Here is a 14,830-nt window from a genome sequence, read left to right on the forward strand (position 1 = left end):
TAGTCTACATATGTGTTTAATTTCACTAGTTTACTGTGTCATCAGATAGTATTTGTGTCAGACAGGACTATTTTATGGTGGAGTAAATTAGTCTACTGTGCCTTAATACTGGTGCATGTGTAGACACCAACAATTTACTGGGTGCGCCTACACAAACAAATGCTGCTGGATGTAAACCCACCTTGGGTAGGTGTGACAGGGGGCCTCCTGGGGCCGAGCTCTGTGGCCCTCCCGCCTGTCACCGTGACAGCAGGCCTACTCAGGGCCGAGCTCTTCGTGGCCCGCCCACCTGTCTCTGGGCAACCGCCCACTTATCTCACGCGCCACGCCTTTGATGATAATTGATTCATATGTCGATGTCAATTAAGCGGGAGGCTGCCCATTACAATGCCCCGATGCCAGGGGGCGCTCTGCGGCTCCGACCTCCCCTAATACCGCAGCCCAAGCCTCACAGATGGCATCATGGTGTTACTATAATCACCAGCCCCATACTGGGCCCCAGAATCATCCTAACAGGACCCCACTATGATCCTCTCCTATCAGGCGGCCACTCCGCTGTCATCCGGGCTACCTAGACCCCCTGAAGCCATGTTCCCCTCTCGGGTGTGGTTCCCCCGGAACCTTCGGCCACTTGCCCTGGCCCACCTCCAGGCCAGTCAGGACCCCAGGCCCCTGGCTCTTGGGCGTCCCTCGTGGTGGGCCCCTGGCCCTTTTGACTACCATAGTCCTGGCCCCAGCTTGGGCCAGTCGAGGGTACTCTCCCCTTCAGGCTGGGTCTCTCTAGCCGCTCACTCTGTCACTGGGCCTCACCGTGCCACTACTCCCCGTCCTCCCGGGGGCAACTGCAGCACCACGCCCACATCACTCCCACTCTCAGGGTCTGCCCTCTCTGGGCCCCTCACAACACTGGCCGTCTAGGCCCTCCAACATACACATGGGTAACCCACCCGGTGGTGGTGGGAGCTAGGGGTTAAGGCGCCCCAACCCGCCTTTCACCGGGGTGATAACTGGCCTGGTGTTTCCTGGGGGCTCCCGCACCACTGAGAGCCGCACCAGGCCACCCACTCCCGGTAGGGTGCAGTTTCAGGTCATGCCCAGGACCAGGACCAGGAGCCTCCTGCCAACCCCTTGCAGCTCCCCCTTACTCCAGGTCATTCACAGCAGCCCTTCAGCCAGGCAATGTTGCTGCCTAAGCCTCCTGCAGCCAAACTGTCTTGTTTATATAGGCAGCCTAGGCCTCAAAATGGCTGCCCTAATCAGGCACCTGGAGGCTGCCAGCTCCAGGCCCTTAAAGTGGCAGAGACACCCTGTGCTCTGCCACAGTAGGCTTTTACACATACATGGATTTGGGAGCATGGAGCCAGGAGACTGCTGTCTCTTATCAGGGGCTGTGAGATTGTTCCCTGCCCCTGGGAGCTGCCTGCTGCTGGGGCAGGCTCCAGTGGTAGAGCCTGGGTGGGGGACAATGTCCCCCTGCCTAGCAGCAGGAAGCTCCCAGCCTCAGCTCCCTGATCAGTGGCAGGGGGGCTTGGAAAGAGCCGCAGGGAAGGAACAGGTCCCAGCCCCCTGTCTTGATCCACCAGTGGGGCAGCTAGCAGTGATCAGGGCAGGGAGTGAGGGTTGGGACTGGAAGCCCCCTGCTGCCAGGGCAGGGGAGCCTTGTCCCCCCCCCCAGGCTCCAGTGGTACAGCAGACAGCTCCTGGGGGCTGGAAGCTCCCTACTGCCAGGGAAGAGGTGCTAGAGCCTGCCCAGGCCCTGGTGGTGGAACCCAGCACAACCTAATGTTGGCAGTGCCCAGCCGGTGCCAGAACTATGCAAATTTGCTGTGCAGCCCGATCAAATTACTGTGCAGTAAGGGTCTACACGTGTAGATGGTGGTGCTTATTACACAGTAATTTGTTCTACTGTGTAGTAAAGCATCTCATGTAAACATGCCCAGCATGGAGCAAATTAGTCTATACCATAGTAAAGTGCATATGTAGACACGCCCAGTGAATGCCCAATAGACTGAGCCCCTGAGGGGAGACAGATGAAAGAAATCTATTTTGTGAGTTCTGATCAGTGTTAGGCATGAGATAAATGCTGCTCTATCAAAAGTAAGGCACTTATTAGTATATGCAGAAGGAAAAAATTAGGCACCTGGGAGAAAAATGTTGACACTGAAACACTAATGGAATGTAGTCACTTTCCAGGTTAGGCAGTAGCAGGACAAAGGTTCTGAGGACTGCAATTTTTGGATTTAGGCATCTAAATCCCATCTCAGTCCCTCTTTGGATCTGAGTCTTATGGTACGTACAGACATTCAGGGAGGCTACTGGGAGTTTAGATTGAGTTAAAAATTGTCACCTGATCTAAGGTAAATCAGGATGGAGGGGATAGCAGGGGGGTCTTGGAGGATCGGGGGGGCAAGCAGGGTCTGCAAAGGGGGCTGGGGGGAAACAAACAGAGAAGCAAGCAGGGTCAGGGATTGTCTGTCAGCATCAGGGAGCTAGCAGTGTCTGCAGGGAGGCTTAGGGAGAATAGCCCTGGTTAGGCAGCAAGGGTACTAGCAGCAAACTACCCATAAAGGTAAGGGGACACACCTTCATCTGGGCAAGAGAACACCTAATCAGAGGGAGGAAGAGCCCAGGGAATATAAACCTGGGTCCATGAGGAAGAGGGACAGTGTAGCCCTGAACTCTGCTGAAACAGGAGCTCCTGCCAGGTCAGGCTGGTGTGGAGTGGGAGCTGCAGGCCATGGCAGGTACTTCCAGGGTGGGAGGATCCAGAGAGTGGGAAGGTGTCCTGGAAGTAGTATGACCCAGAGGGGGGACTTTTTTTTAAAGTGTTTGCTTGAATTTTGTTCTAGTTTGTACCAAAGGACCACATGTGGCTGATAGAGGAAGAAAGGAGCCACAGGGGTGCCTGAGGTTTGAGTCCTGCCAGGAGTAGGGACACAAGGAGCAGGCAAGCTGAGGCTGATAGGGCCAGGCCTGGAGCCCAGGAGGCAACAAGGGTGGTCTGAGGCCAAGAGGGCTGGAGCCCAGAGTGGGTAACATGGGCAGCCTGAGACCAAGAGGGCCAAAGCCTGAGCCCATAGGAAGCAACCAAAGTGGCCAGAAGCTATCAAGAGACTGAGACTGAAAGGCTAGGCCAGATCCAGTAGGCCTAGGCTACCAGTCTACAGCCAGAGTAACCTGTAGGATAAGGGTAAGAAGGCCAAAGCCTATACAAGGGAGTAACTGGCAACCTTGTGAGATCTGTGAGGCATGGGCATGGCTGTAGGGATAGAAGGAGGCCATAAATAGTCCTTAAGGCAACTAGTGCTCTGAGGCATAGACAGGGCCAGGAGGGACCAGTTAGTGCTTGAGGAGCAGGACTAGGATCAGCTGGGCCTGGTAGGGAGCTGGTGGCTGGAGAATAGATGAGGGCTTCCTCTGGGAACCTAGGGAAGCCTCCCTTTTCACAAGCAAATAATTTCATCACGGCATGGCAGGTAAGAGAAGAAGGGAGCCAGAGTCAGGCAGGAGCTGCATGGCCACCAGGAGGTGTCACAGCCACCCCTGAGGCCCAGTCCTGCTACAGTCCCACATAACTCATGGCTTGCAGAGCCAGACAGGTTGAGCATCATTAGTTCTTAGTGTATGGGTGACAGAAAACCCCAAAATAGATTTCTGGATGGACTTTAACCAGTAGAACACTTGAATGTCAGCCCTGTTATAGGTACAGAGGTATCAAAATCTTTTGTTATTTTACTGGTGGATAGGAAACCCTTTATCTACAGCAAGGGGACAGTGCTAATCACAATCATGGGAAAACAGCTTCCAAAAATCTTTAGTGTGTGAACTCCACTGGTGCATTGAACAAAATTGTCTCATGAAAAGACTTATTGGGGATGGAATCCCGTTGGAATGTGGGAGATCAAATCAAAACAGATTCTGGAATATCATTTGCCAAACAAAATAATTACTTTCACTCTCCCATTTCTTAACACATATACAGAACTTTATCCTTACTATCCTCCCACTGTCTCTTCTACTGGAATAGAATAATTAACAATGGTAAAATGTCTATGAGACTCCAGTTTTATGGGCAAAAATCACTCAAAAATCAGTCTACTGTGAAAGAGACAGAGGAAATCTCAAAAGTTAAATGGTCTACTGCACACAAGAAATATTTGTGGGATAGAAAATAGAATGTGAATACAACAGATGCAGACCTGCTACTGAGGAAAGTGTAATGCAGTAGATACATTGTTACCAACTAATTTGTCTATCTATATAAAAAGGTAACCCCTAAAATGCCGCCTTGTCAGACAGACCAGAAATTATCCACTAAGCCGTGGTCATGTAAGTCCATTAAAGTTGTAGGAGTCTCATTTGCTGAAGCTGAGAGATTCAGATCTACCAAATGAATTTTATGGGAACTAATGTTGGACTAGAGATTGTCTAGTTCTTCTAGCTTTCAGGCTTCTAGTTTTAGTTACCATGTTCTAGACATAAAGGTTTGGATCAAATGCTTTTTCAGAACCCATGAATACCTCTTTTGAACACACCATGCTGAAGCACTATCAAAGGACTTGAGGTCCTTACTACAGGCCTACTAGTCTTAGGGGCAGTCTGTTACCATTTGGCAGCCCATCCCACCCTGCTTCAAGCCCCAAAAGTACTTTTGACCACCCCACCTCACTTGCTATGTCTTTTGTCTTAATTATCGTCTATTTGGGAGGCAGCCATCAGATTGCTAGAATGACACCTCAATTACCTTTCTCCACCTTGCTCGTCACAGGGCTTCCTTGTGCTGGCCCAGTTCAAACTATGATCCATCTATCCCAGCTTCTCAGCCCTCATTCAGTTTCAAAAGGGCTCAGTATCTCAGGACATGATAGATCACACTCAACTGTCCCACTTACCCTCTAGGTTGCTCACAAGGTCTAGGCTGCTTACAAGAACTTGCAAACAAAAATACTCTCTGAACTATTCTGCAAATGCCTTCCATGGCCTCCCCTAAGAGCCACCCCAGGCCTCATGGTATCTCCACTCAAAAAAATCAGAAACAAGGACAAACAGGGCTCCAACTTCAAACAAGTCCAAATGAACAACCTAAATTCACAGCAGGGTGCCTTTCCCTCCAGGCTTTCCTCTTCTGCCTGCTTTACTACCCCAGCTATAGCCATTCTGGGCTTATTTACAGTTTATTTTTGTAGTCTTTCCACTAAAGCTCCTTACCATCATATGATTTAGGCCATAGAGCCTAGGTTTGCCCAGGAGGAGGATTTACAATGGTTCCAGGCCTGCCCCTTCTGGCCCCAAACCAGTCTGTTTTAAAGGGAGTATGCACTTTTTCCTCCTTTTCACTCAGTTATGGGGAAGGGGCCTCTATCACAGCCCTCTCTTTCCCCAGGGGTAAAATGTAATAGGGTTCCCAAATGTGTGAACTGCAATCTCAAGGCATGCTCCTCCTTGAAACATCCCTTGTTAGTTTGTGCCTGGTCTAGTCCTCAACAAAGTCTGTATCCCATGGGTTTAAAATGAAGGCAAGGCCCCTAAAAACAATTATTTACCTCACTGAACTTCCAAAGATCCTCTAGAAAAGAGGGGTCAGCCTTTACATAGCAGCTTCCCAACTGCAATATCAGAGCTTGGGAAAGAAGTAATTCACCACCCATTGCAGGTTAGGAAATAGATCAACAGGCCGGGTGAGAAAACGGGAGAGACCTGGGGGCACCAGGCCTAAGGTAAACAGAATCCAAGCCTACAAGCAAGAATAGATTTTGCCAGAGCACCATTTGTCCATCCCTATGTTTAGTCCTTCTCATAGGTGGAGACAGTGGTTCAGTAATTTGTCGTGTCATCCTATGATCTGGCACTAGGGTTGCCAACCCTCCAGGATTGCCCTGGAGTCTCCAAGAATTAGATATACATCTTCAGGAGGCTGCTGAGATTCACCCAGGAAATAAACTATAGGACATGCATTAAAATAAATATTAAATGTTGAATCTAATGTATACAGTAGTCCAATGGGTTTTTTAAATTTAATAGTAATGTGCATTTGCCTTCCTGACGTAAAGTCTGCACACCATAATCCATAACTCACATACACAAGTACGTAAGCACATTCGTGTTGTGTCACAGGCATGATGGCAGTCTGAAAACCTGCCGGAATAGATTCAAACAGAGATGGCAACCCTGTCTGGCCCAACTGACAGATAAAGCCGACAAGTAAAGCTAGGATTCTGCAGGTAAGGACTGAAATGCAGTTGTCAGAGCTGCCTTGGTAAACTTGCACAGCACCACCCATCTCTGCTTTTCTTGGCTCTAAACAGTGCTATGAGTTCATCCCTTTAATAAGCATTAACCTTCACAAACCTGCACAAAAATATCTAAGCAAATAAACCAAGCATGCATTAGACAGAGCAATAAACTGATAAAATAAATTGCTTTTTATATATGATTGTGTTTTGTGCAGTACAGCACTGGGCTGGGATTATTCTGCTGTGAGATGTATTCGGTGAGAAATTATAGGTGCATTTTTCATGCCAAAAGAGAATAATTATTTGGAATTCCTGAAATAGACCAACCATTTGTCCAGAGGGCAAGAAAAATCCTGCTTGACAAGCTGCCATCTGAAACCAGTGTCAAGTTCTTGACCTATGAACACTCCTCTGTAGAAAGTAGCATGAAGAGGGGAGAAAAAAGAAGGGCTGCCTCTCTGTTTAAAAAAAACTGCTGTGTAATCAGGGGGTTGTTTGCTTTTGCTAGCTAAAATGATGATAGTCACTCCAACTACAGAACAAGCAAAAGGTAATTTATACTCACAAGAAAGCAAGTATTTTATTCATAGCACGGAATTTGCTACGTCTTGTGAGTTTATTTAATTTTATTGTTTTTCATGATTTCTACTCATTTATACTAGAAGACATGTTGGAAAAAAAATGGTTAGAAACTTACTTTTTTTCTTTTTGCTAATTGACAGTTTCTTGAAAGTTAGAGGCAAGAAAAGAAGAAAGAAAAAAACCCTCTCTACTTTATCATATTCTGAAGCAAAGGTGGGCATGGGAAAGAGAAGCAGGGGACAAAGGCAAAAGTCTAAAAATTCAGAATTTTTCAAGCGATGTTTCAGAATTTATGCTTTGGCAGTTTCACCTCCACAAACAGAAACAACTTTGATTGCAGAATTAATTAATCCCCCCTCCCCCCCTCACCCCGCCACCTCCTCCCAACACAGAAACTTTTTAGAAAGTTTTTGCCAGCTCCGTCTCATCTGTCTTCTTCAGAGAGAAGCACACAATCTAAAGAGCACATGTGTTTAGTGGTATTAAATATCCCAGCTCCTGGGTTTTATCCCTGGGTCTGTCATCGGCTCACTACATACCCTTGGATAAAATGCTTCAACTTCACTTCTCTCTGCCTTAATTTAGTTATGCTTAGAGTACTAAAAATAAAGCAGTAGGCCAGCTCTGTGTAGCCACAGGATTTCAGGCCCTCTTTTCAGGGTTTTAGTTTTATTTCTCTCCAATAAGACCATTCAACAGATATTCCACATACCAACTACATCCTTTGCCTTGAGATTCAGACTTTCTCACGGAACCTGTCTACTCTCTACTGTGCGGGCCGGGAGCGGTCCGAGGCCCTCGGGGGTTTTTCGCGCAGCAGGCTGTGGCCAGCAGCCCAGACACGCCGGGTCGGGGAAGGCAGGCGGCATGCTAGAATTAGGCACGGACGCTTAGAGGTTGATTAAAGATTATTTTACTTACACAGAAGATGGTCGTGCTGCAGGCAGGAAAACTTGCTTGAGTTGCAGTTACAAAACAAAACAAAACAAAACTCGAACCTGCAGGGCACGACAGTACGTCGCAGGGGGGTTTCGGTGACGGGAAGATGCAAAACACGAGAGTACGTCGCAATGGGTTTTTGGCGACGGGAAGATAAACCTGCAGGACTCGAACCCGGACAGAGCTCTGGATACACTCACACGAGGTTTGCTAGGCTCCGTGGAACTTGTGCACAGGGAAGGGTACGTCGAGGGATCAGGCGGTGATGGGGAGAGGCGAGAGGCTGATCAGACCCCTGTAGCCTTCTTGAGGTACACGCGCTGGGTCCGATAGGCTCCGCAGCACTTAGAGATCTTCACGAGACGTGAAGCCCTCCTCTTTTTCTTTCCTTTTCCTCCTCCTCCAACTTGGGCGGAAACCGCTCAAGCCTCTTATACGGCTAGCATGCCAATCGCTAGCTGCCACATGGGAATAATTTAGAACTGGCCAATCGAGGGACACAAATTTGCATGCGAATGGCGGGAACTCCTTGCACCGTGCATTTCTCTTTTGCAACCTAGAAATGCACCCTGCAAAGAAAGCTATGAGTGGCGGGAAATAATCCAGCAGTGCCGAAGCGCACACACGCAAAATCACACCCTTGGGTTGTGACATCTACAACCCCCAACTCTATACCTGGGAATTTAGGGAAGTTTCTTTTCTCCCTTCTGCTGAAGCTTTCTTCCCAAAGGGTTGAATATATAAGGCATCTGCCTTGTGACTACGAAGAGCTCTTCTGTTGGTTTCAGGTGTCTAACCTGAAACCAAACTGTTCTTCAGGTCATGACAGGCCAGGTTTTGAGTCACAGTTTTGTACCATATGACCCTAGAATATACTGTATTCCCTTCCCCTGAGTAGATGGTCTGATCTTGGCCAAAGTGCAGCTAAGACTAAACCTTCTTAAAGAGATAATTTGCCCTATTACAAGGGGGCTTAAATGAATAATATTAAGTATGTGTTAAGAAATATTAATTTTATAATGCGATAATTGTGTGCATCGTTGATCTTGTCTCAGTGCAGAAAGTTGGACTGAATGGTATGTCCAGCCCTTGTTTTTTCGGCTCCTAATTTATGACTAGAGTTAGGTGGAAAGATTTGAAAACATTTGAAGGGTTTCCCCACCCTCCACCCCCATTTTTGCCTATCAAATTGTAGAATGCTCATGTTTTTCAAATTAATTTTCATGTTAGGATATACCGAGCTGCCATGTATTAATGTTTATTTCATATAAGAGTGTACAAAACAATGTCTGAAATAAAAGACAAGCACCTGGCTGGGGTTACTTGACCCCAGTGCTTTTTCCTGCCCATAGCAGGGGGTCAGACTCGATGATCTAATAGGTCCCTTCTGACCCTAGAAATCTATTAAATCTATGAAAGCTTCAAAGTATAATTGATTAATTTTTTGGGTACTGAATATGTCCCCCCCCCCCCCCCCCCCCCCCGTTACTCTTCTATTTTACAGGGGCTCAGTGGTAAAGTAGCACCATGCGATGACTTCAGTGGAATGATTCTAGCCTTCGTCCAGACAACTATGGAAGGCTCAGCCAGCTGTAAATGGGTACCTGTTCACTGGAGCTGCAGAGTCCATGGTGGCCAGATGTGCTGCTGCTAGCCACATCATTCCTTACGTTTCACTAAATTTTGAGGTAGGCATTCCTTAACCAAGCTAGCCTTCACCAACTAGGCTTATGAGCACCTTGGAACTTTTCCTCCATGAATACGTTTCATGTCCTACTACAATGCTTCCACATGTACTCAGACAGGAGTGAAATTGTGCGCATGGTTGAATTAGCAAGCCCCACCCAGGACAGTGGGTAGTGAATGACCAAGAGTTACTAATCTTTCATGGCAGTTTGGTGAACCATGCAGAATCATTTTTTGTTCCAACCCACTTCCTTACTTACTGACATCTAGATGAGGGAAAACAAGTCCTACAAAAACGAATATTGCTGTTTTCACAAGAGGTCATGGATTAAAGGCCAGAATATCCCATTAAGGTCATCTAGAGTATTTTCATTTAATTCAGTATGATTTGGTTGATGCCTTCAAAGGGTGAGGAAACTAGACTCTTTACTCACCACAAACGCAGGTTACTTCTACTAAAATGGAGGCAGGCTGAAAGGGAGGATATTTGTACATTCAGCAATGCTTTCCATTTCAGCTCTTCCATTGAAGTCAGGTGCCTATATGCTGCCTAGTTAATTCCCCATGACTACTCACATAGGATAGCCTCTGTCCTTCCTTTCTTTTTCATTTCACTTTCATTTGATCTGTGGGTAAAGCAATGGCTAATCATTTTGTGCGAGGAAAAAATAGCTGACCCAGCAAATAAGGCTCCAGTATCAGAGATGCCTGGTAGATCGTAATATGACCAGTAATTATAATGAAACATTATAATGTTTTCCTTATTATTATTCCAAATCATTGAACTAATTTTTATTCACAACAGATCTAGTGGGTAGGCAACTTCGATTAGAATTAGAGCTTTAAATAATATACGACTAGTCAAATATTACACTAGCTGAGAGCTTACAGGGCCCTTCACAGACAGGGACCAAAGTGAATCTTCCTCTGTGATCTACTGGTTAACAGCTCAAATTAATTGATACAAATCTCTTTATGTTTTCAGTGGGACAGAGTATACAGCAGGGGTGGCCAGAGTTACTCACCCTGGGAGCCACATCCGATCCGCCACTGAAGTTCAAGAGTCAGAGATCGGGGAGGGAGAGGGGTGCTGAGCTACCTGGAGTGGAGATGACTACCCCTCCACACACCACCGAGCTGCTTCAGCTTTTCCCATGGGGAGCATGCCCCAGGGTAAGCAGCGCGGCTGCAGCCCCCACCCTGGCAGCCTGGCACCTGAGCCAGCAGTCCCAAGGGAAAGAAAGAGGGATGAGGGTGCACTTGGGGTGCTCTCCCCGTGGGGAAAGCCAGAGAGGTGGGAGGTGTCGCACTGTGCTGACCTTTGGAGCTGCCTCGGGCAGAAGTTAGTGGCACTTCAGCCAATTTCTGCAGAGCCATGAGTACTGTGTCAGCAAGTCTCATGTGGCTCATGAGCTGTGGTTTGGCCACCATGGGTATAGAGCATAGTACTTTCATTCTCTCTCTCAGTAGATAGGTGTACACATCACACAATTGTCCTATTACAATTGATAACCAGGCTTCAATCCCAGAGAAACCAAATTTAATCTATCTCTAGGTCAGGTCTGAGGTACATCAACATGAAAGAAGACCATGGAAAAGACTGTGTCCTCATGTTAGACCTTTCATGTCACTACAGGATTTCAATCGCCAAAGAATTTTCAAAACATTACACTGAATTCTCACATTAACTTAGAAAATTAAAACACCAAGAAACAAGAAGGACCTAGAAAACAATAAAATAAAATAATTTCAGAGTTTAACTAAGCTCTGGCTCATGTCTCAGTCCAGAATGTAAGTAGGACACCTGATTAGGACAAGGAGGTTCAAATGTTATGATAATGGGAATAATTACTCTTGTTCCATTTCCTCTGCTCTTTGCACTCATGAGATCATTATCATGAGAGAGAATTCATGCTGTGCTGTTTCCTCTTCTCGTTACAGTCTCTCACAACAGGGAGTTCTCAGAATTTTAATGCTTAATAATATATTTGACCTTTTCAGTAGTCCATATTTTGATTGGCTGTCATGTTGACCTTGTCCTTATGAGTGTCATAAGCTGAAAACAAGGGAGGAACATGGATGGCCAGCAGTTCATGTTAGAGAAAACTGTAAAGGTCAAAATAATGCAGTTTGCAATTAACTTTCAAAGAACAGAGTTTTTGTTACAATTTGGAAATTGCTGCAGTCTGTTTGGAAAAAAGAAATGGTCTCCAATGAATCAATGCATTTGACATTGACTAGATTAGCAAATAGCACAAACTATAAACCTGTCATTAAAAAAGAAAGTATTTGGGGGATTTATGGTGCACACCTTTTAGAGATTTGGAATTCTCCAATTCTCCTAAAAACTAGAACACAACTGGTGCAAACCTGTGAATGACAGTAGGTGTCAATAACACCAGTGCCTACAACATCCTACTTGTCAAGCACAATTCTTTAACACTTTATCATTTTCTTTGCTTACAGTTCTAAAGCTAGTTTTCAGTCTGTAAGTCCACTAGTGACCTTACACAAGACAATCTGAATTAATTTGACAATAGAATTACATGAATTGATGTATTAAATCCCTCAGTTTTCTTCATCTTGATTTTAGATTAGATTTTAATTGGTATAAATTGGGATAATTTTATTGACTCCCTTAACACTGATTTGTACCAGTGGAGGATTTGTATGAGTGGAGGATTCCTGTATTTTTATGCAGCATGAGCAGTGAAGTTAGTTTTTCAAATTTATCATTCATTTATGAACTCATTCTTTGTGGCTGTCTTTTTTGTTACTCCCACTCATTCACTGTTCTGTTGTTTTAATACAGAGAGCAGTGTGACTTACATAAAGTACTTCTCAGGATCAGCCTTCTTTCTAGGCGTTTTTGGGGATCCTTTCCTGAATCACATTTTTTTCTTTTGTCAATTTTCCTCAGCAATTTTCTCAATAAAGCTGAGGTCATCCTTACAATAAAAGAATTGACTGGCCTAGAGTGAAATTCTCCCTCTGCAAAGGATGAACACAAGCACCAGAGCACCACTCAGGTGCCACTAAAGTCCTGAAAACACAAAATAATGCTTGTGTTGGATCTGGAGGGTACATACCTCTGTGAATATATTTTATGTACCAGGGGTGTCAACGATATGTCCCACAGACCAGATCCAGTCCTCAGATGTTCTGTTCAGCCCACCAGGTTACCAGTGTGCTCCTGAAATTTGGGAGATGTGGCCAGGGAGGGACAAGGCCTGATGGAGATCCTCCTGCCACTGACCCCCCTCTACCACCCTCATCTCTTCATTGCCACTACTGCTAGACCCCAGCTACTACTGGCCATATAGATGCAGTCTAGGAGAAGCAACACAATCCGGGTCTGACCCAGGGTCTGGGGCGAGTTTGACGTACCTGATATAGACTATATATATATGTGTGCACATGTGCACTCACACACTGTACACACCCCCACATATGCACAGTGTATAGCATATACTTCAAAAAGATAAAGAATAGAGGAACATTTGAGAAACAGAAAGATGCCAAATAAAAGATTAAAATTAAGTTGAGTAACACCATTTGACAAACTACATTCAGGGCAAGGTGGGAACCACAATCTAGTCCTCAGAGGTTTGGAACCTCAAGGGCCTGTTATTCCCTTTTCTGTTTTTCTGGGGCAACAAAAATCTATTTCAAAAGGTTCCTAACCGTGGTTTGAGGCTTTCTCAGTTTGGTACATAGATAAGAACTGTCTCAGCCCTGATGTGTGCTATAAATGGTGAGCATACTGCAATAGGCCAGAGCTGTTCCCCGTAATGGACACCAACTGAAAACAGAAGTCTTTCCTGATCTTAGCTAGCCAGCATGCAATATACTGAGTTACTCCACATTGGCATCCTATTTCCCCATACTGTAGTCATCTTTACTGCATATTCCTTTCTACATCTCACATCTGAGTTACTGTCTGGTTATCTTTTCATTGCATCACAAGGCTTGCAGATGTGAATGGAAGGCATAGCAAGAACGTAGCTCTTAATTGTCGCCATTTTCTGTTTCTATTATTGTGTCTTTGGCTTAGCATTCTGGTGTGTAATTGTGTATTGCGTTTCTATGAATTTTGAAAGGAAGAATTTCAAAATTACAGATACAAGTTGATCCCCTAATGGCATATTCTACTGCTGAAAAGTTCCCTCTTCAAATCAGTTTTATAAGGCGGGTTGAAATGAATGGTGCCAAGATGGAAAGAGACTTATTCAAAGTAATACCTCCCTTGCTTCTAACAGAATTATGAGATAAATCATTATAGCACAACGTGTTACATGGTGTAGAAACAAAAAAAGAGATGGTCCCTGCCAAAAAAACCAGTTTCTTAACTTCCTTAACCATCTATCTTTACAGATAGAGAGTGCAATATTTATAGAGAATTCTCAATGCACTAATCGTAACGTTACCTGATTCATTGTTTTGTTTTGCTTAAATACCTCATGAGGAATTGCATCAAATTTACTAATTTTCCACGCACTGTTCTTTAAATAAAATATCAGGTGGTGTCACATTTAAAGAAGATGTTGGGTATCACCAGGGAGGAGTGAGTGATTAACAATGAAATAATGTAAAAAGGTGCAGTGGTAAGAACTTGGGAGGTGATGAGCAGGGCATTTGTAACACATGACTGCAATTCAATATGCTGGGATGGTGATATAACAGCTTTGCAACTGGCTAAGTAAAATAATTTTTTTAAAAGCACATAGACAAATCAAAGCTGACATAGGGAAATTATGGATGGGAAACAGTGGGTGGAATGGTGACATGTCAGACAATTAATGGAATTAACGAGGGGAAATGCAATAATTTGAAAGGCAATGTGCCATCTAAGGGCTTTCAGGGGCTGCATGACCCACATCTTTGCTGGTTGGGTGGGCAGCACCCATGATGTCCACATCTTTTGCAATCCCCCACATCCTGGGCAGATGGAGAGCAGGCAGTAAACTGCTGGGGTCCCCAAATTCATCATTAGTGATCTCGCCATCCCTTCTAATTGGGCACCTGGCCTATCCCCTCCTGCCCTAGCTGATGAAGCCTTATGGGGGAAGCTGGACCATCAGAAAGAGCACTTCAACTACTGCATGAGCAGGTGTCACATGACTGTGGAGCACAACTTCAGCTGCCTCAAGCTGTGCTAGCAAGTTCTCAGCATGCGCTTCAAGGTGAGCAAGGTGACTCTGATGCAATTCATTGTTGCTGCATGTGTTCTCCTCAACATGTATGAGACCAGAGGGGAGGTCTTCTGGGAAGCCCAGGCCAAGGAGACAGCATATGTACAGGGCCTGGCAGCCTGAACGCATGTGGTGCAGAGATGGAAGAGAAGGCAAGCTCCACCCAAGCCCTAATGGACCAGATGCATTCCACACACA

At 45.5% G+C, this 14,830-nt stretch overlaps 1 long non-coding RNA gene across 1 annotated transcript; it reads left to right on the plus strand.

Annotated features, from left to right (window-relative positions):
• The first annotated feature begins 9,262 nt into the window (after positions 1-9,262).
• Positions 9,263-11,200, plus strand: LOC132249887 (uncharacterized). Its single transcript, XR_009461364.1, has 2 exons — positions 9,263-9,442; positions 10,426-11,200. It is a non-coding gene; the product is annotated as an uncharacterized LOC132249887 (long non-coding RNA).
• The last annotated feature ends 3,630 nt before the right edge of the window (positions 11,201-14,830 follow it).

This window comes from Alligator mississippiensis, chromosome 4 (genome assembly GCF_030867095.1).
Source record: "Alligator mississippiensis isolate rAllMis1 chromosome 4, rAllMis1, whole genome shotgun sequence".
NCBI classification, from domain to species: Eukaryota; Metazoa; Chordata; order Crocodylia; family Alligatoridae; genus Alligator; species Alligator mississippiensis.